Here is a 20,321-nt window from a genome sequence, read left to right on the forward strand (position 1 = left end):
CTGTATTTCGTGGATCTCTTTGCTAGCCTTATTTCTGTGGAATCTAAGAACAGATATTTTGGATGCCTTTGAAGACTATAGGGCCAAAAAAACTATCCTCCGATAACAAAGAGAAAGAAGCTTTCTGAGAAACTTCTTTGTGTTCTGTGAAATCATCTCACAGAGTTACAGCGTTCCCCTCAAGAAGCCTTTCGCTAAGACAGTTCTTGTGGAATTGGCAAAGTGATATTTGGAATCCCATAGAGGGATATGGTGAAAAAGGAAATATCCTCAGATGAAATCTGGAAAGAAGCTTTCTGAGAAACAGCTAAGTGTTCTGTTAATTCATCTCACAGAGTTACATCTGTATTTCGTGGATCTCTTTGCTAGCCTTATTTCTGTGGAATCTGAGAACAGATATTTCGGATCCCTTTGAAGACTTTAGGGCCAAAGGAAATATCCTCCGATAACAAAGAGAAAGAAGCTTTCTGAGAAACTTTTTTGTGTTCTGTGAAATCATCTCACAGAGTTACAGCTTTCCCCTCAAGAAGCCTTTCGCTAACACAGTTCTTGTGGAATTGGCAAAGTGATATTTGGAAGCCCATAGAGGGCTCTGGTGAAAAAGGAAATATCCTGAGATGAAATCTGGAAAGAAGCTTTCTGAGAAACTGCTTAGTGTTCTGTTAATTCATCTCACAGAGTTACATCTGTATTTCCTGGATCTCTTTGCTAGCCTTATTTCTGTGGAATCTGAGAACAGATATTTCGGATCCCTTTGAAGACTATAGGGCCAAAGGAAATATCCTCCGATATCAAAGAGAAAGAAGCTGTCTGAGAAACATCTTTGTGTTCTGTGAAATCATCTCACAGAGTTACAGCTTTCCCCTCAAGAAGCCTTTCGCTAAGACAGTTCTTGTGGAATTGGCAAAGTGATATTTGGAAGCCCATAGAGGGCAACGGTGAAAAAGGAAATATTCTCAGATGAAATCTGGAAAGAAGCTTTCTGAGAAACTGCTTAGTGTTCTGTTAATTCATCTCACAGTGTTACATCTGTATTTCGTGGATCTCTTTGCTAGCCTTATTTCTGTGGAATCTGAGAACAGATATTTCGGATCCGTTTGAAGACAATAGGGCCAAAGGAAATATCCTCCGATAACAAAGAGAAAGAAGCTGTCTGAGAAACTTTTTTGTGTTCTGTGAAATCATCTCACAGAGTTACAGCTTTCCCCTCAAGAAGCCTTTCGCTAAGACAGTTCTTGTGGAATTGGAAAACTGATATTTGGAAGCCCATAGAGGGCTATGGTGAAAAAGGAAATAACCTAAGATGAAATCTGGTAAGAATCTTTCTGACTAACTGCTTAGTGTTCTGTTAATTCATCTCACAGAGTTACATATGTATTTCGTGGATCTCATTGCTAGCCTTATTTCTGTGGAATCTGAGAACAGATATTTCGGATCCCTTTGAAGACTATAGGGCAAAAGAAAATATCCTCCGATAACAAAGAGAAAGAAGCTTTCTGAGAAACTTCTTTGTGTTCTGTGAAATCATCTCACAGAGTTACAGCTTTCCCCTCAAGAAGCCTTTCGCTAAGACAGTTCTTGTGGAATTGGCAAAGTGATATTTGGAAGCCCATAGAGGGCTACGGTGAAAAAGGAAATATCCTCAGATGAAATCTGGAAAGAAGCTTTCTGAGAAACTGCTTAGTGTTCTGTTAATTCATCTCACAGAGTTACATCTGTATTTCGTGCATCTCTTTGCTAGCATTATTTCTGTGCAATCTGAGAATAGATATTTCGGATCCCTTTGAAGACTATAGGGCCAAAGGAAATATCCTCCGATAAAAAAGAGAAAGAAGATTTCTGAGAAACTTCTTTGTGTTCTGTGAAATCATCTCACAGAGTTACAGCTTTCCCCTCAAGAAGCCTTTCGCTGAGACAGTTCTTGTGGAATTGGCAAAGTGATATTTGGAAGCCCTTAGCGGATTATGGTGAAAAAGGAAATATCCTCGGATGAAATCTGGAAAGAAGCTTTCTGAGAAACTGCTTAGTGTTCTGTTAATTCATCTCACAGAGTTACATCTGTATTTCGTGGATCTCTTTGCTAGCCTTATTTCTGTGGAATCTGAGAACAGATATTTCGGATCCCTTTGAAGACTATAGGGCCAAAGGAAATATCCTCCGATAACAAAGAGAAAGAAGCTTTCTGAGAAACTTCTTTGTGTTCTGTGAAATCATCTCACAGAGTTACAGCTTTCCCCTCAAGAAGCCTTTCGCTAAGACAGTTCTTGTGGAACTGGCAAAGTGATATTTGGAAGCCCATAGAGGGCTATGGTGAAAAAGGAAATATCCTCAGATGAAATCTGGAAAGAAGCTTTCTGAGAAACTGCTCTGTGATGTGTGACTTCCACTCACAGAGTTACATCTGTATTTCGTGGATCTCTTTGCTAGCCTTATTTCTGTGGAATCTAAGAACAGATATTTTGGATGCCTTTAAAGACTATAGGGCCAAAGGAACTATCCTCCGATAACAAAGAGAAAGAAGCTTTCTGAGAAACTTCTTTGTGTTCTGTGAAATCATCTCACAGAGTTACAGCGTTCCCCTCAAGAAGCCTTTCGCTAAGACAGTTGTTGTGGAATTGGCAAAGTGATATTTGGAAGCCCATAGAGGCCTATGGTGAAAAAGGAAATATCCTCAGATGAAATCTGGAAAGAAGCTTTCTGAGAAACAGCTAAGTGTTCTGTTAATTCATCTCACAGAGTTACATCTGTATTTCGTGGATCTCTTTGCTAGCCTTATTTCTGTGGAATCTGAGAACAGATATTTCGGATCCCTTTGAAGACTATAGGGCCAAAGGAAATATCCTCCGATAACAAAGAGAAAGAAGCTTTCTGAGAAACTTTTTTGTGTTCTGTGAAATCATCTCACAGAGTTACAGCTTTCCCCTCAAGAAGCCTTTCGCTAACACAGTTCTTGTGGAATTGGCAAAGTGATATTTGGAAGCCCATAGAGGGCTATGGTGAAAAAGGAAATATCCTGAGATGAAATCTGGAAAGAAGCTTTCTGAGAAACTGCTTAGTGTTCTGTTAATTCATCTCACAGAGTTACATCTGTATTTCCTGGATCTCTTTGCTAGCCTTATTTCTGAGGAATCTGAGAACAGATATTTCGGATCCCTTTGAAGACTATAGGGCCAAAGGAAATATCCTCCGATATCAAAGAGAAAGAAGCTGTCTGAGAAACATCTTTGTGTTCTGTGAAATCATCTCACAGAGTTACAGCTTTCCCCTCAAGAAGCCTTTCGCTAAGACAGTTCTTGTGGAATTGGCAAAGTGATATTTGGAAGCCCATAGAGGGCTACGGTGAAAAAGGAAATATTCTCAGATGAAATCTGGAAAGAAGCTTTCTGAGAAACTGCTTAGTGTTCTGTTAATTCATCTCACAGTGTTACATCTGTATTTCGTGGATCTCTTTATAGCCTTATTTCTGTGGAATCTGAGAACAGATATTTCGGATCCCTTTGAAGACAATAGGGCCAAAGGAAATATCCTCCGATAACAAAGAGAAAGAAGCTGTCTGAGAAACTTCTTTGTGTTCTGTGAAATCATCTCACAGAGTTACAGCTTTCCCCTCAAGAAGCCTTTCGCTAAGACAGTTCTTGTGGAATTGGAAAACTGATATTTGGAAGCCCATAGAGGGCTATGGTGAAAAAGGAAATAACCTAAGATGAAATCTGGTAAGAATCTTTCTGAGTAACTACTTAGTGTTCTGTTAATTCATCTCACAGAGTTACATATGTATTTCGTGGATCTCTTTGGTAGCCTTATTTCTGTGGAATCGGAGAACAGATATTTCGGATCCCTTTGAAGACTATAGGGCCAAAGGAAATATCCTCCGATAACAAAGAGGAAGAAGCTGTCTGAGAAACTACTTTGTGTTCTGTGAAATCATCTCACAGAGTTACAGCTTTCCCCTCAAGAAGCCTTTCGCTAAGACAGTTCTTGTGGAATTGTAAAACTGATATTTGGAAGCCCATAGAGGGATATGGTGAAAAAGGAAATATCCTCAGATGAAATCTGGAAAGAAGCTTTCTGAGAAACAGCTAAGTGTTCTGTTAATTCATCTCACAGAGTTACATCTGTATTTCGTGGATCTCTTTGCTAGCCTTATTTCTGTGGAATCTGAGAACAGATATTTCGGATCCCTTTGAAGACTATAGGGCCAAAGGAAATATCCTCCGATAACAAAGAGAAAGAAGCTTTCTGAGAAACTTTTTTGTGTTCTGTGAAATCATCTCACAGAGTTACAGCTTTCCCCTCAAGAAGCCTTTCGCTAACACAGTTCTTGTGGAATTGGCAAAGTGATATTTGGAAGCCCATAGAGGGCTATGGTGAAAAAGGAAATATCCTGAGATGAAATCTGGAAAGAAGCTTTCTGAGAAACTGCTTAGTGTTCTGTTAATTCATCTCACAGAGTTACATCTGTATTTCCTGGATCTCTTTGCCAGCCTTATTTCTGTGGAATCTGAGAACAGATATTTCGGATCCCTTTGAAGACTATAGGGCCAAAGGAAATATCCTCCGATATCAAAGAGAAAGAAGCTGTCTGAGAAACATCTTTGTGTTCTGTGAAATCATCTCACAGAGTTACAGCTTTCCCCTCAAGAAGCCTTTCGCTAAGACAGTTCTTGTGGAATTGGCAAAGTGATATTTGGAAGCCCATAGAGGGCTACGGTGAAAAAGGAAATATTCTCAGATGAAATCTGGAAAGAAGCTTTCTGAGAAACTGCTTAGTGTTCTGTTAATTCATCTCACAGTGTTACATCTGTATTTCGTGGATCTCTTTATAGCCTTATTTCTGTGGAATCTGAGAACAGATATTTCGGATCCCTTTGAAGACAATAGGGCCAAAGGAAATATCCTCCGATAACAAAGAGAAAGAAGCTGTCTGAGAAACTTCTTTGTGTTCTGTGAAATCATCTCACAGAGTTACAGCTTTCCCCTCAAGAAGCCTTTCGCTAAGACAGTTCTTGTGGAATTGGAAAACTGATATTTGGAAGCCCATAGAGGGCTATGGTGAAAAGGAAATAACCTAAGATGCAATCTGGTAAGAATCTTTCTGAGTAACTGCTTAGTGTTCTGTTAATTCATCTCACAGAGTTACATATGTATTTCGTGGATCTCTTTGCTAGCCTTATTTCTGTGGAATCTGAGAACAGATATTTCGGATCCCTTTGAAGACTATAGGGCAAAAGGAAATATCCTCCGATAACAAAGAGAAAGAAGCTTTCTGAGAAACTTCTTTGTGTTCTGTGAAATCATCTCACAGAGTTACAGCTTTCCCCTCAAGAAGCCTTTCGCTAAGACAGTTCTTGTGGAATTGGCAAAGTGATATTTGGAAGCCCATAGAGGGCTATGGTGAAAAAGGAAATATCCTCAGATGAAATCTGGACAGAAGCTATCTGAGAAACTGCTCTGTGATGTGTGACTTCCGCTCACAGAGTTACATCTGTATTTCGTGGATCTCCTTGCTAGCCTTATTTCTGTGGAATCTGAGAACAGATATTTCGGATCCCTTTGAAGACTATAGGGCCAAAGGAAATATCGTCCGATAACAAAGAGAAAGAAGCTTTCTGAGAAACTTCTTTGTGTTCTGTGAAATCATCTCACAGAGTTACAGCTTTCCCCTCAAGAAGCCTTTCGCTAAGACAGTTCTTGTGCAATTGGCAAAGTGATATTTGGAAGCCCATAGCGGGCTATGGTGAAAAAGGAAATATGCTCAGATGAAATCTGGAAAGAAGCTTTCTGAGAAACTGCTCTGTGATGTGTGACTTCCACTCACAGAGTTACATCTGTATTTCGTGGATCTCTTTGCTAGCCTTATTTCTGTGGAATCTGAGAACAGATATATCGGATCCCTTTGAAGACTATAGGGCCAAAGGAAATATCGTCCGATAACAAAGAGAAAGAAGCTGTCTGAGAAACTTCTTTGTGTTGTGTGAAATCATCTCACAGAGTTTCAGCTTTCCCCTCAAGAAGCCTTTCGCTAAGACATTTCTTGGGGAATTGGCAAAGTGATATTTGGAACCCCTAGAGTTCTATGGTGAAAAAGGAAATATCCTCAGATGAAATCTGGAAGGAAGCTTTCTGAGAAACTGCTTAGTGTTCTGTTAATTCATCTCACAGTGTTACATCTGTATTTCGTGGATCTCTTTGCTAGCCTTATTTCTATGGAATCGGAGAACAGATATTTCGGATCCCTTTGAAGACTATAGGGCCAAAGGAAATATCCTCCGATAACAAAGAGAAAGAAGCTGTCTGAGAAACATCTTTGTGTTCTGTGAAATCAACTCACAGAGTTACAGCTTTCCCCTCAAGAAGCCTTTCGCTAAGACAGTTCTTGTGGAATTGGCAAAGTGATATTTGGAAGCCCATAGAGGGCTATGTTGAAAAAGGAAATATCCTCAGATGAAATCTGGAAAGAAGCTTTCTGAGAAACTGCTTAGTGTTCTGTTAATTCATCTCACAGAGTTACATCTGTATTTCGTGCATCTCTTTGCTAGCATTATTTCTGTGGAATCTGAGAATAGATATTTCGGATCCCTTTGAAGACTATAGGGCCAAAGGAAATATCCTCCGATAAAAAAGAGAAAGAAGATTTCTGAGAAACTTCTTTGTGTTCTGTGAAATCATCTCACAGAGTTACAGCTTTCCCCTCAAGAAGCCTTTCGCTGAGACAGTTCTTGTGGAATTGGCAAAGTGATATTTGGAAGCCCTTAGCGGGCTATGGTGAAAAAGGAAATATCCTCGGATGAAATCTGGAAAGAAGCTTTCTGAGAAACTGCTTAGTGTTCTGTTAATTCATCTCACAGAGTTACATGTGTATTTCGTGGATCTCTTTGATAGCCTTATTTCTGTGGAATCTGAGAACAGATATTTTGGATCCCTTTGAAGACTATAGAGCCAAAGGAAATATCCTACGATAACAAAGAGAAAGAAGCTGTCTGAGAAACTTCTTTGTGTTCTGTGAAATCATCTCACAGAGTTACAGCTTTCCCCTTAAGAAGCCTTTCGCTAAGACAGTTCTTGTGGAATTGGCAAAGTGGTATTTGGAAGCCCCTAGAGGGCTATGGTGAAAAAGGAAATATCCTCAGATGAAATCTGGAAAGAAGCTTTGTGAGAAACTGCTTAGTGTTCTGTTAATTCATCTCACAGAGTTACATCTGTATTTCGTGGATCTCTTTGCTAGCCTTATTTCTGTGGAATCTGAGAACAGATATTTCGGATCCCTTTGAAGACTATAGGGCCAAAGGAAATATCCTCCGATAACAAAGAGAAAGAAGCTTTCTGAGAAACTTCTTTGTGTTCTGTGAAATCATCTCACAGAGTTACAGCTTTCCCCTCAAGAAGCCTTTAGCTAAGACAGTTCTTGTGGAATTGGCAAAGTGATATTTGGAAGCCAATAGAGGGCTATGGTGAAAAAGGAAATATCCTCAGATGAAATCTGCTAAGAAGCTTTCTGAGAAACTGCTTAGTGTTCTGTTAATTCATCTCACAGAGTTACATCTGTATTTCGTGGATCTCTTTGCTAGCCTTATTTCTGTGGAATCTGAGAACAGATATTTCAGATCCCTTTGAAGACTATAGGGCCAAAGGAAATATTCTCCGATAACAAAGAGAAAGAAGCTTTCTGAGAAACTTCTTTGTGTTCTGTGAAATTATCTCACAGAGTTACAGCTTTCCCCTCGAGAAGCCTTTCGCTAAGACAGTTCTTGTGGAATTGGCAAAGTGATATTTGGAAGCCCATAGAGGCCTATGGTGAAAAAGGAAATATCCTCAGATGAAATCTGGAAAGAAGCTTTCTGAGAAACTGCTTAGTGTTCTGTTAATTCATCTCACAGAGTTACATCTGTATTTCGTGGATCTCTTTGCTAGCCTTATTTCTGTGGAATCTGAGAACAGATAATTCGGATCCCTTTGAAGACTATAGGGCCAAAGGAAATATCCTCCGATAACAAAGAGAAAGAAGCTTTCTGAGAAACTTCTTTGTGTTCTGTGAAATCATCTCACAGAGTTACAGCCTTACCCTCATGAAGCCTTTCGCTACGACAGTTCTTGTGGAATTGGCAAAGTGATATTTGGAAGCCCATAGAGGGCTATGGTGAAAAAGGAAATATCCTCAGATGAAATCTGGAAAGAAGCTTTCTGAGAAACTGCTTAGTGTTCTGTTAATTCATCTCACAGAGTTACATCTGTATTTCGTGTATCTCTTTAATAGCCTTATTTCTGTGGAATTTGAGAACAGATATTTCGGATCCCTTTGAAGACTATAGGGCCAAAGGAAATATCCTCCGATAACAAAGAGAAAGAAGCTGTCTGAGAAACTTCTTTGTGTTCTGTGAAATCATCTCACAGAGTTACAGCTTTCCCCTCAAGAAGCCTTTCGCTAAGACAGTTCTTGTGGAATTGGCAAAGTGATATTTGGAAGCCCTTAGCGGGCTATGGTGAAAAAGGAAATATCCTCGGATGAAATCTGGAAAGAAGCTTTCTGAGAAACTGCTTAGTGTTCGTTAATTCATCTCACAGAGTTACATGTGTATTTCGTGGATATCTTTGATAGCCTTATTTCTGTGGAATCTGAGAAAAGATATTTTGGATCCCTTTGAAGACTATAGGGCCAAAGGAAATATCCTCCAATAACAAAGAGAAAGAAGCTGTCTGAGAAACTTCTTTGTGTTCTGTGAAATCATCTCACAGAGTTACAGCTTTCCCCTTAAGAAGCCTTTCGCTAAGACAGTTCTTGTGAATTGGCAAAGTGATATTTGGAAGCCCCTAGAGGGCTATGGTGAAAAAGGAAATATCCTCAGATGAAATCTGGAAAGAAGCTTTCTGAGAAACTCCTTAGTGTTCTGTTAATTCATCTCACAGAGTTACATGTGTATTTCGTGGATCTCTTTGCTAGCCTTATTTCTGTGGAATCTGAGAACAGATATTTCGGATCCCTTTGAAGACTATAGGGCCAAAGGAAATATCCTCCGATAACAAAGAGAAAGAAGCTTTCTGAGAAACTTCTTTGTCTTCTGTGAAATCATCTCACAGAGTTACAGCTTTCCCCTCAAGAAGCCTTTCGCTAAGACAGTTCTTGTGGAATTGGCAAAGTGATATTTGGAAGCCCCTAGAGGGCTATGGTGAAAAAGGAAATATCCTCAGATGAAATCTGGAAAGAAGCTTTCTGAGAAACTGCTTAGTGTTCTGTTAATTCATCTCACAGATTTACATCTGTATTTCGTGGATCTCTTTGCTAGCCTTATTTCTGTGGAATCTGAGAACAGATATTTCGGATCCCTTTGAAGACTATAGGGCCAAAGGAAATATCCTCCGATAACAAAGAGAAAGAAGCTTTCTGAGAAACTTCTTTGTGTTCTGTGAAATCATCTCACAGAGTTACAGCTTTCCCCTCAAGAAGCCTTTCGCTAAGACAGTTCTTGTGGAATTGGCAAAGTGATATTTGGAAGCCCATAGAGGGCTATGGTGAAAAAGGAAATATCCTCAGATGAAATCTGGTAAGAAGCTTTCTGAGAAACTGCTTAGTGTTATGTTAATTCATCTCACAGAGTTACATCTGTATTTCGTGGATCTCTTTGCTAGCCTTATTTCTGTGGAATCTGAGAACAGATATTTCGGATCCCTTTGAAGACTATAGGGCCAAAGGAAATATCCTCCGATAACAAAGAGAAAGAAGCTTTCTGAGAAACTTCTTTGTGTTCTGTGAAATCATCTCACAGAGTTACAGCTTTCCCCTCAAGAAGCCTTTCGCTAAGACAGTTCTTGTGGAATTGGCAAAGTGATATTTGGAAGCCCATAGAGGCCTATGGTGAAAAAGGAAATATCCTCAGATGAAATCCGGAAAGAAGCTTTCTGAGAAACTGCTTAGTGTTCTGTTAATTCATCTCACATAGTTACATCTGTATTTCGTGGATCTCTTTGCTAGCCTTATTTCTGTGGAATCTGAGGACAGATAATTCGGATCCCTTTGAAGACTATAGGGCCAAAGGAAATATCCTCCGATAAAAAAGAGAAAGAAGCTTTCTGAGAAACTTCTTTGTGTTCTGTGAAATCATCTCACAGAGTTACAGCTTTCCCCTCAAGCAGCCTTTCGCTAAGACAGTTCTTGTGGAATTGGCAAGGTGATATTTGGAAGCCCATAGAGGGCTATGGTGAAAAAGGAAATATCCTCAGATGAAATCTGGAAAGAAGCTTTATGAGAAACCGCTTAGTGTTCTGTTAATTCATCTCACCGAGTTACATCTGTATTTCGTGGATCTCTTTGCTAGCCTTATTTCTGTGGAATCGGAGAACAGATATTTCGGATCCCTTTGAAGACTATAGGGCCAAAGGAAACATCCTCTGATAACAAAGAGAAAGAAGCTTTCTGAGAAACTTCTTTGTGTTCTGTGAAATCATCTCACAGAGTTACAGCTTTCCCCTCAAGAAGCCTTTCGCTAAGACAGTTCTTGTGGAATTGGCAAAGTGATATTTGGAAGCCCATAGAGGGCTACGGTGAAAAAGGAAATATTCTCAGATGAAATCTGGAAAGAAGCTTTCTGAGAAACTGCTTAGTGTTCTGTTAATTCATCTCACAGTGTTACATCTGTATTTCGTGGATCTCTTTATAGCCTTATTTCTGTGGAATCTGAGAACAGATATTTCGGATCCCTTTGAAGACAATAGGGCCAAAGGAAATATCCTCCGATAACAAAGAGAAAGAAGCTGTCTGAGAAACTTCTTTGTGTTCTGTGAAATCATCTCACAGAGTTACAGCTTTCCCCTCACGAAGCCTTTCGCTAAGACAGTTCTTGTGGAATTGGAAAACTGATATTTGGAAGCCCCTAGAGGGCTATGGTGAAAAAGGAAATAACCTAAGATGAAATCTGGTAAGAATCTTTCTGAGTAACTACTTAGTGTTCTGTTAATTCATCTCACAGAGTTACATATGTATTTCGTGGATCTCTTTGGTAGCCTTATTTCTGTGGAATCGGAGAACAGATATTTCGGATCCCTTTGAAGACTATAGGGCCAAAGGAAATATCCTCCGATAACAAAGAGGAAGAAGCTGTCTGAGAAACTACTTTGTGTTCTGTGAAATCATCTCACAGAGTTACAGCTTTCCCCTCAAGAAGCCTTTCGCTAAGACAGTTCTTGTGGAATTGGAAAACTGATATTTGGAAGCCCATAGAGGGCAATGGTGAAAAGGAAATAACCTAAGATGCAATCTGGTAAGAATCTTTCTGAGTAACTGCTTAGTGTTCTGTTAATTCATCTCACAGAGTTACATATGTATTTCGTGGATCTCTTTGCTAGCCTTATTTCTGTGGAATCTGAGAACAGATATTTCGGATCCCTTTGAAGACTATAGGGCAAAAGGAAATATCCTCCGATAACAAAGAGAAAGAAGCTTTCTGAGAAACTTCTTTGTGTTCTGTGAAATCATCTCACAGAGTTACAGCTTTCCCCTCAAGAAGCCTTTCGCTAAGACAGTTCTTGTGGAATTGGCAAAGTGATATTTGGAAGCCCATAGAGGGCTATGGTGAAAAAGGAAATATCCTCAGATGAAATCTGGACAGAAGCTATCTGAGAAACTGCTCTGTGATGTGTGACTTCCGCTCACAGAGTTACATCTGTATTTCGTGGATCTCCTTGCTAGCCTTATTTCTGTGGAATCTGAGAACAGATATTTCGGATCCCTTTGAAGACTATAGGGCCAAAGGAAATATCGTCCGATAACAAAGAGAAAGAAGCTTTCTGAGAAACTTCTTTGTGTTCTGTGAAATCATCTCACAGAGTTACAGCTTTCCCCTCAAGAAGCCTTTCGCTAAGACAGTTCTTGTGGAATTGGCAAAGTGATATTTGGAAGCCCATAGCGGGCTATGGTGAAAAAGGAAATATGCTCAGATGAAATCTGGAAAGAAGCTTTCTGAGAAACTGCTCTGTGATGTGTGACTTCCACTCACAGAGTTACATCTGTATTTCGTGGATCTCTTTGCTAGCCTTATTTCTGTGGAATCTGAGAAAAGATATATCGGATCCCTTTGAAGACTATAGGGCCAAAGGAAATATCGTCCGATAACAAAGAGAAAGAAGCTGTCTGAGAAACTACTTTGTGTTGTGTGAAATCATCTCACAGAGTTTCAGCTTTCCCCTCAAGAAGCCTTTCGCTAAGACATTTCTTGGGAATTGGCAAAGTGATATTTGGAACCCCTAGAGTTCTATGGTGAAAAAGGAAATATCCTCAGATGAAATCTGGAAGGAAGCTTTCTGAGAAACTGCTTAGTGTTCTGTTAATTCATCTCACAGTGTTACATCTGTATTTCGTGGATCTCTTTGCTAGCCTTATTTCTATGGAATCGGAGAACAGATATTTCGGATCCCTTTGAAGACTATAGGGCCAAAGGAAATATCCTCCGATAACAAAGAGAAAGAAGCTGTCTGAGAAACATCTTTGTGTTCTGTGAAATCAACTCACAGAGTTACAGCTTTCCCCTCAAGAAGCCTTTCGCTAAGACAGTTCTTGTGGAATTGGCAAAGTGATATTTGGAAGCCCATAGAGGGCTATGTTGAAAAAGGAAATATCCTCAGATGAAATCTGGAAAGAAGCTTTCTGAGAAACTGCTTAGTGTTCTGTTAATTCATCTCACAGAGTTACATCTGTATTTCGTGCATCTCTTTGCTAGCATTATTTCTGTGGAATCTGAGAATAGATATTTCGGATCCCTTTGAAGACTATAGGGCCAAAGGAAATATCCTCCGATAAAAAAGAGAAAGAAGATTTCTGAGAAACTTCTTTGTGTTCTGTGAAATCATCTCACAGAGTTACAGCTTTCCCCTCAAGAAGCCTTTCGCTGAGACAGTTCTTGTGGAATTGGCAAAGTGATATTTGGAAGCCCTTAGCGGGCTATGGTGAAAAAGGAAATATCCTCGGATGAAATCTGGAAAGAAGCTTTCTGAGAAACTGCTTAGTGTTCTGTTAATTCATCTCACAGAGTTACATGTGTATTTCGTGGATCTCTTTGATAGCCTTATTTCTGTGGAATCTGAGAACAGATATTTTGGATCCCTTTGAAGACTATAGAGCCAAAGGAAATATCCTACGATAACAAAGAGAAAGAAGCTGTCTGAGAAACTTCTTTGTGTTCTGTGAAATCATCTCACAGAGTTACAGCTTTCCCCTCAAGAAGCCTTTAGCTAAGACAGTTCTTGTGGAATTGGCAAAGTGATATTTGGAAGCCCATAGAGGGCTATGGTGAAAAAGGAAATATCCTCAGATGAAATCTGCTAAGAAGCTTTCTGAGAAACTGCTTTGTGTTCTGTTAATTCATCTCACAGAGTTACATCTGTATTTCGTGGATCTCTTTGCTAGCCTTATTTCTGTGGAATCTGAGAACAGATATTTCAGATCCCTTTGAAGACTATAGGGCCAAAGGAAATAATCTCCGATAACAAAGAGAAAGAAGCTTTCTGAGAAACTTCTTTGTGTTCTGTGAAATTACCTCACAGAGTTACAGCTTTCCCCTCGAGAAGCCTTTCGCTAAGACAGTTCTTGTGGAATTGGCAAAGTGATATTTGGAAGCCCATAGAGGCCTATGGTGAAAAAGGAAATATCCTCAGATGAAATCTGGAAAGAACCTTTTGAGAAACTGCTTAGTGTTCTGTTAATTCATCTCACAGAGTTACATCTGTATTTCGTGGATATCTTTGCTAGCCTTATTTCTGTGGAATCTGAGAACAGATAATTCGGATCCCTTTGAAGACTATTGGGCCAAAGGAAATATCCTCCGATAACAAAGAGAAAGAAGCTTTCTGAGAAACTTCTTTGTGTTCTGTGAAATCATCTCACAGAGTTACAGCTTTCCCCTCAAGCAGCCTTTCGCTAAGACAGTTCTTGTGGAATTGGCAAAATGATATTTGGAAGCCCATAGAGGGCTATGGTGAAAAAGGAAATATCCTCAGATGAAATCTGGAAAGAAGCTTTCTGAGAAACTGCTTAGTGTTCTGTTAATTCATCTCACAGAGTTACATCTGTATTTCGTGTATCTCTTTAATAGCCTTATTTCTGTGGAATTTGAGAACAGATATTTCGGATCCCTTTGAAGACTATAGGGCCAAAGGAAATATCCTCTGATAACAAAGAGAAAGAAGCTGTCTGAGAAACTTCTTTGTGTTCTGTGAAATCATCTCACAGAGTTACAGCTTTCCCCTCAAGAAGCCTTTCGCTAAGACAGTTCTTGTGGAATTGGCAAAGTGATATTTGGAAGCCCTTAGCGGGCTATGGTGAAAAAGGAAATATCCTCGGAAGAAATCTGGAAAGAAGCTTTCTGAGAAACTGCTTAGTGTTCGTTAATTCATCTCACAGAGTTACATGTGTATTTCGTGGATATCTTTGATAGCCTTATTTCTGTGGAATTTTAGAACAGATATTTTGGATCCCTTTGAAGACTATAGGGCCAAAGGAAATATCCTCCGATAACAAAGAGAAAGAAGCTGTCTGAGAAACTTCTTTGTGTTCTGTGAAATCATCTCACAGAGTTACAGCTTTCCCCTTAAGAAGCCTTTCGCTAAGACAGTTCTTGTGAATTGGCAAAGTGATATTTGGAAGCCCCTAGAGGGCTATGGTGAAAAAGGAAATATCCTCAGATGAAATCTGGAAAGAAGCTTTCTGAGAAACTGCTTAGTGTTCCATTAATTCATCTCACAGAGTTATATCTGTATTTCGTGGATCTCTTTGCTAGCCTTATTTCTGTGGAATCTGAGAACAGATATTTCGGATCCCTTTGAAGACTATAGGGCCAAAGGAAATATCCTCCGATAACAAAGAGAAAGAAGCTTTCTGAGAATCTTCTTTGTGTTCTGTGAAATCATCTCACAGAGTTACAGCTTTCCCCTCAAGAAGCCTTTCGCTAAGACAGTTCTTGTGGAATTGGCAAAGTGATATTTGGAAGCCCATAGAGGGCTATGGTGAAAAAGGAAATATCCTCAGATGAAATCTGGTAAGAAGCTTTCTGAGAAACTGCTTAGTGTTCTGTTAATTCATCTCACAGAGTTACATCTGTATTTCGTGGATCTCTTTGCTAGCCTTATTTCTGTGGAATCTGAGAACAGATATTTCGGATCCCTTTGAAGACTATAAGGCCAAAGGAAATATCCTCCGATGACAAAGAGAAAGAAGCTTTCTGAGAAACTTCTTTGTGTTCTGTGAAATCATCTCACAGAGTTACAGCTTTCCCCTCAAGAAGCCTTTCGCTAAGACAGTTCTTGTGGAATTGGCAAAGTGATATTTGGAAGCCCATAGAGGCCTATGGTGAAAAAGGAAATATCCTCAGATGAAATGTGGAAAGAAGCTTTCTGAGAAACTGCTTAGTGTTCTGTTAATTCATCTCACAGAGTTACATCTGTATTTCGTGGATCTCTTTGCTAGCCTTATTTCTGTGGAATCTGAGGACAGATAATTCGGATCCCTTTGAAGACTATAGGGCCAAAGGAAATATCCTCCGATAACCAAGAGAAAGAAGCTTTCTGAGAAACTTCTTTGTGTTCTGTGAAATCATCTCACAGAGTTACAGCTTTCCCCTCATGAAGCCTTTCGCTACGACAGTTCTTGTGGAATTGGCAAAGTGATATTTGGAAGCCCATAGAGGACTACGATGAAAAAGGAAATATCCTCAGATGAAATCTGTAAAGAAGCTTTCTGAGAAACTGCTTAGTGTTCTGTTATTTCATCTCACAGAGTTACATCTGTATTTCGTGTATCTCTTTGCTAGCCTTATTTCTGTGGAATTTGAGAACAGATATTTCAGATCCCTTTGAAGACTATAGGGCCAAAGGAAATATCCTCCGATAACAAAGAGAAAGAAGCTGTCTGAGAAACTTCTTTGTGTTCTGTGAAATCATCTCACAGAGTACAGCTTTCCCCTCAAGAAGCCTTTCGCTAAGACAGTTCTTGTGGAATTGGCAAAGTGATATTTGGAAGCCCCTAGAGGGCTATGGTGAAAAAGGTAATATCCTCAGATGAAATCTGCAAAGAAGCTTTCTGAGAAACTGCTTAGTGTTCTGTTAATTCATCTCACAGATTTACATCTGTATTTCGTGGATCTCTTTGCTAGCCTTATTTCTGTGGAATCTGAGAACAGATATTTCGGATCCCTTTGAAGACTATAGGGCCAAAGGAAATATCCTCCGATAACAAAGAGCAAGAAGCTTTCTGAGAAACTTCTTTGTGTTCTGTGAAATCATCTCACAGAGTTACAGCTTTCCCCTCAAGAATCCTTTCGCTAAGACAGTTCTTGTGGAATTGGCAAAGTGATATTTGGAAGCCCATAGAGGGCTATGGTGAAAAAGGAAATATCCTCAGATGAAATCTGGTAAGAAGCTTTCTGAGAAACTGCTTAGTGTTATGTTAATTCATCTCACAGAGTTACATCTGTATTTCGTGGATCTCTTTGCTAGCCTTATTTCTGTGGAATCTGAGAACAGATATTTCGGATCCCTTTGAAGACTATAGGGCCAAAGGAAATATCCTCCGATAACAAAGAGAAAGAAGCTTTCTGAGAAACTTCTTTGTGTTCTGTGAAATCATCTCACAGAGTTACAGCTTTCCCCTCAAGAAGCCTTTCGCTAAGACAGTTCTTGTGGAATTGGCAAAGTGATATTTGGAAGCCCATAGAGGCCTATGGTGAAAAAGGAAATATCCTCAGATGAAATCGGGAAAGAAGCTTTCTGAGAAACTGCTTAGTGTTCTGTTAATTCATCTCACAGAGTTACATCTGTATTTCGTGGATCTCTTTGCTAGCCTTATTTCTGTGGAATCTGAGAACAGATAATTCGGATCCCTTTGAAGACTATAGGGCCAAAGGAAATATCCTCCGATAAAAAAGAGAAAGAAGCTTTCTGAGAAACTTCTTTGTGTTCTGTGAAATCATCTCACAGAGTTACAGCTTTCCCCTCAAGCAGCCTTTCGCTAAGACAGTTCTTGTGGAATTGGCAAGGTGATATTTGGAAGCCCATAGAGGGCTATGGTGAAAAAGGAAATATCCTCAGATGAAATCTGGAAAGAAGCTTTATGAGAAACCGCTTAGTGTTCTGTTAATTCATCTCACCGAGTTACATCTGTATTTCGTGGATCTCTTTGCTAGCCTTATTTCTGTGGAATCTGAGAACGGATATTTCGGATACCTTTGAAGACTACAGGGCCAAAGGAAACATCCTCTGATAACAAAGAGAAAGAAGCTTTCTGAGAAACTTCTTTGTGTTCTGTGAAATCATCTCACAGAGTTACAGCTTTCCCCTCAAGAAGCCTTTCGCTAAGACAGTTCTTGTGGAATTGGCAAAGTGATATTTGGAAGCCCATAGAGGGCTACGGTGAAAAAGGAAATATCCTCAGATGAAATCTGGAAAGAAGCTTTCTGAGAAAATGCTTAGTGTTCTGTTAATTCATCTCACAGAGTTACATCTGTATTTCGTGGAACTCTTTGCTAGCCATATTTCTGTGGAATCTGAGAACAAATATTTCGGATCCCTTTGAAGACTATAGGGCCAAAGGAACTATCCTCCCATAACAAAGAGAAAGAAGCTTTCTGAGAAACTTCTTTGTGTTCTGTGAAATCATCTCACAGATTTACAGCTTTCCCCTCAAGAAGTCTTTTGCTAAGACAGTTCTTGTGGAATTGGCAAAGTGATGTTTGGAAGCCCATAGAGGGCTATGGTGAAAAAGGAAATATCCTCAGATGAAATCTGGAAAGAAGCTTTCTAAGAAACTGCTTAGTTTTCTGTTAATTCATCTCACAGAGTTACATCTGTATTTCATGGATCTCTTGGCTAGCCTTATTTCTGTGGAATCTGAGAACAGATATTTCGGATCCCTTTGAAGACTACAGGGCCAAAGGAAACATCCTCTGATAACAAAGAGAAAGAAGCTTTCTGAGAAACTTCTTTGTGTTCTGTGAAATCATATCACAGAGTTACAGCTTTCCCCTCAAGAAGCCTTTCGCTAAGACAGTTCTTGTGGAATTGGCAAAGTGATATTTGGAAGCCCTTAGAGGGCTACGGTGAAAAAGGAAATATCCTCAGATGAAATCTGGAAAGAAGCTTTCTGAGAAACTGCTTAGTGTTCTGTTAATTCATCTCACAGAGTTACATCTGTATTTCGTGGATCTCTTTGCTAGCCTTATTTCTGTGGAATCTGAGAACAGATATTTCGGATCCCTTTGAAGACTATAGGGCCAAAGGAAATATCCTCCGATGACAAAGAGAAAGAAGCTTTCTGAGAAACTTCTTTGTGTTCTGTGAAATCATCTCACAGACTTACAGCTTTCCCCTCAAGAAGCCTTTCGCTAAGACAGTTCTTGTGGAATTGGCAAAGTGATATTTGGAAGCCCATAGAGGGCTATGGTGAAAAAGGAAATATCCTCAGATGAAATCTGGAAAGAAGCTTTCTGAGAAACTGCTTAGTGTTCTGTTAATTCATCTCACAGAGTTACATCTGTATTTCGTGGATCTCTTTGCTAGCCTTATTTCTGTGGAATCTGAGGACAGATAATTCGGATCCCTTTGAAGACTATAGGGCCAAAGGAAATATCCTCCGATAACCAAGAGAAAGAAGCTTTCTGAGAAACTTCTTTGTGTTCTGTGAAATCATCTCACAGAGTTACAGCTTTCCCCTCATGAAGCCTTTCGCTACGACAGTTCTTGTGGAATTGGCAAAGTGATATTTGGAAGCCCATAGAGGACTACGATGACAAAGGAAATATCCTCAGATGAAATCTGGAAAGAAGCTTTCTGAGAAACTGCTTAGTGTTCTGTTAATTCATCTCACAGAGTTACATCTGTATTTCGTGTATCTCTTTGCTAGCCTTATTTCTGTGGAATTTGAGAACAGATATTTCAGATCCCTTTGAAGACTATAGGGCCAAAGGAAATATCCTCCGATAACAAAGAGAAAGAAGCTGTCTGAGAAACTTCTTTGTGTTCTGTGAAATCATCTCACAGAGTTACAACTTTCCCCTCAAGAAGCCTTTCGCTAAGACAGTTCTTGTGGAATTGGCAAAGTGATATTTGGAAGCCCTTAGCGGGCTATGGTGAAAAAGGAAATATCCTCAGATGAAATCTGGAAAGAAGCTTTCTGAGAAACTTCTTAGTGTTCGTTAATTCATCTCACAGTGTTACATCTGTATTTCGTGGATCTCTTTGATAGCCTTATTTCTGTGGAATCTGAGAACAGATATTTTGGATCCCTTTGAAGACTATAGGGCCAAAGGAAATATCCTCCGATAACAAAGAGAAAGAAGCTTTCTGAGAAACTTCTTTGTGTTCTGTGAAATCATCTCACAGAGTTACAGCTTTCCCCTCAAGAAGCCTTTCGCTAAGACAGTTCTTGTGGAATTGGCAAAGTGATATTTGGAAGCCCCTAGAGGGCTATGGTGAAAAAGGAAATATCCTCAGATGAAATCTGGAAAGAAGCTTTCTGAGAAACTGCTTAGTGTTCTGTTAATTCATCTCACAGATTTACATCTGTATTTCGTGGATCTCTTTGCTAGCCTTATTTCTGTGGAATCTGAGAACAGATATTTCGGATCCCTTTGAAGACTATAGGGCCAAAGGAAATATCCTCCGATAACAAAGAGAAAGAAGCTTTCTGAGAAACTTCTTTGTGTTCTGTGAAATCATCTCACAGAGTTACAGCTTTCCCCTCAAGAAGCCTTTCGCTAAGACAGTTCTTGTGGAATTGGCAAAGTGATATTTGGAAGCCCATAGAGGGCTATGGTGAAAAAGGAAATATCCTCAGATGAAATCTGGTAAGAAGCTTTCTGAGAAACTGCTTAGTGTTATGTTAATTCATCTCACAGAGTTACATCTGTATTTCGTGGATCTCTTTGCTAGCCTTATTTCTGTGGAATCTGAGAACAGATATTTCGGATCCCTTTGAAGACTATAGGGCCAAAGGTAATATCCTCCGATAAAAAAGAGAAAGAAGCTTTCTGAGAAACTTCTTTGTGTTCTGTGAAATCATCTCACAGAGTTACAGCTTTCCCCTCAAGCAGCCTTTCGCTAAGACAGTTCTTGTGGAATTGGCAAAGTGATATTTGGAAGCCCATAGAGGGCTATGGTGAAAAAGGAAATATCCTCAGATGAAATCTGGAAAGAAGCTTTATGAGAAACCGCTTAGTGTTCTGTTAATTCATCTCACCGAGTTACATCTGTATTTCGTGGATCTCTTTGCTAGCCTTATTTCTGTGGAATCGGAGAACAGATATTTCGGATCCCTTTGAAGACTATAGGGCCAAAGGAACTATCCT

Source organism: Macaca fascicularis, chromosome 1 (genome assembly GCF_037993035.2).
Source record: "Macaca fascicularis isolate 582-1 chromosome 1, T2T-MFA8v1.1".
Taxonomy (NCBI): Eukaryota; Metazoa; Chordata; class Mammalia; order Primates; family Cercopithecidae; genus Macaca; species Macaca fascicularis.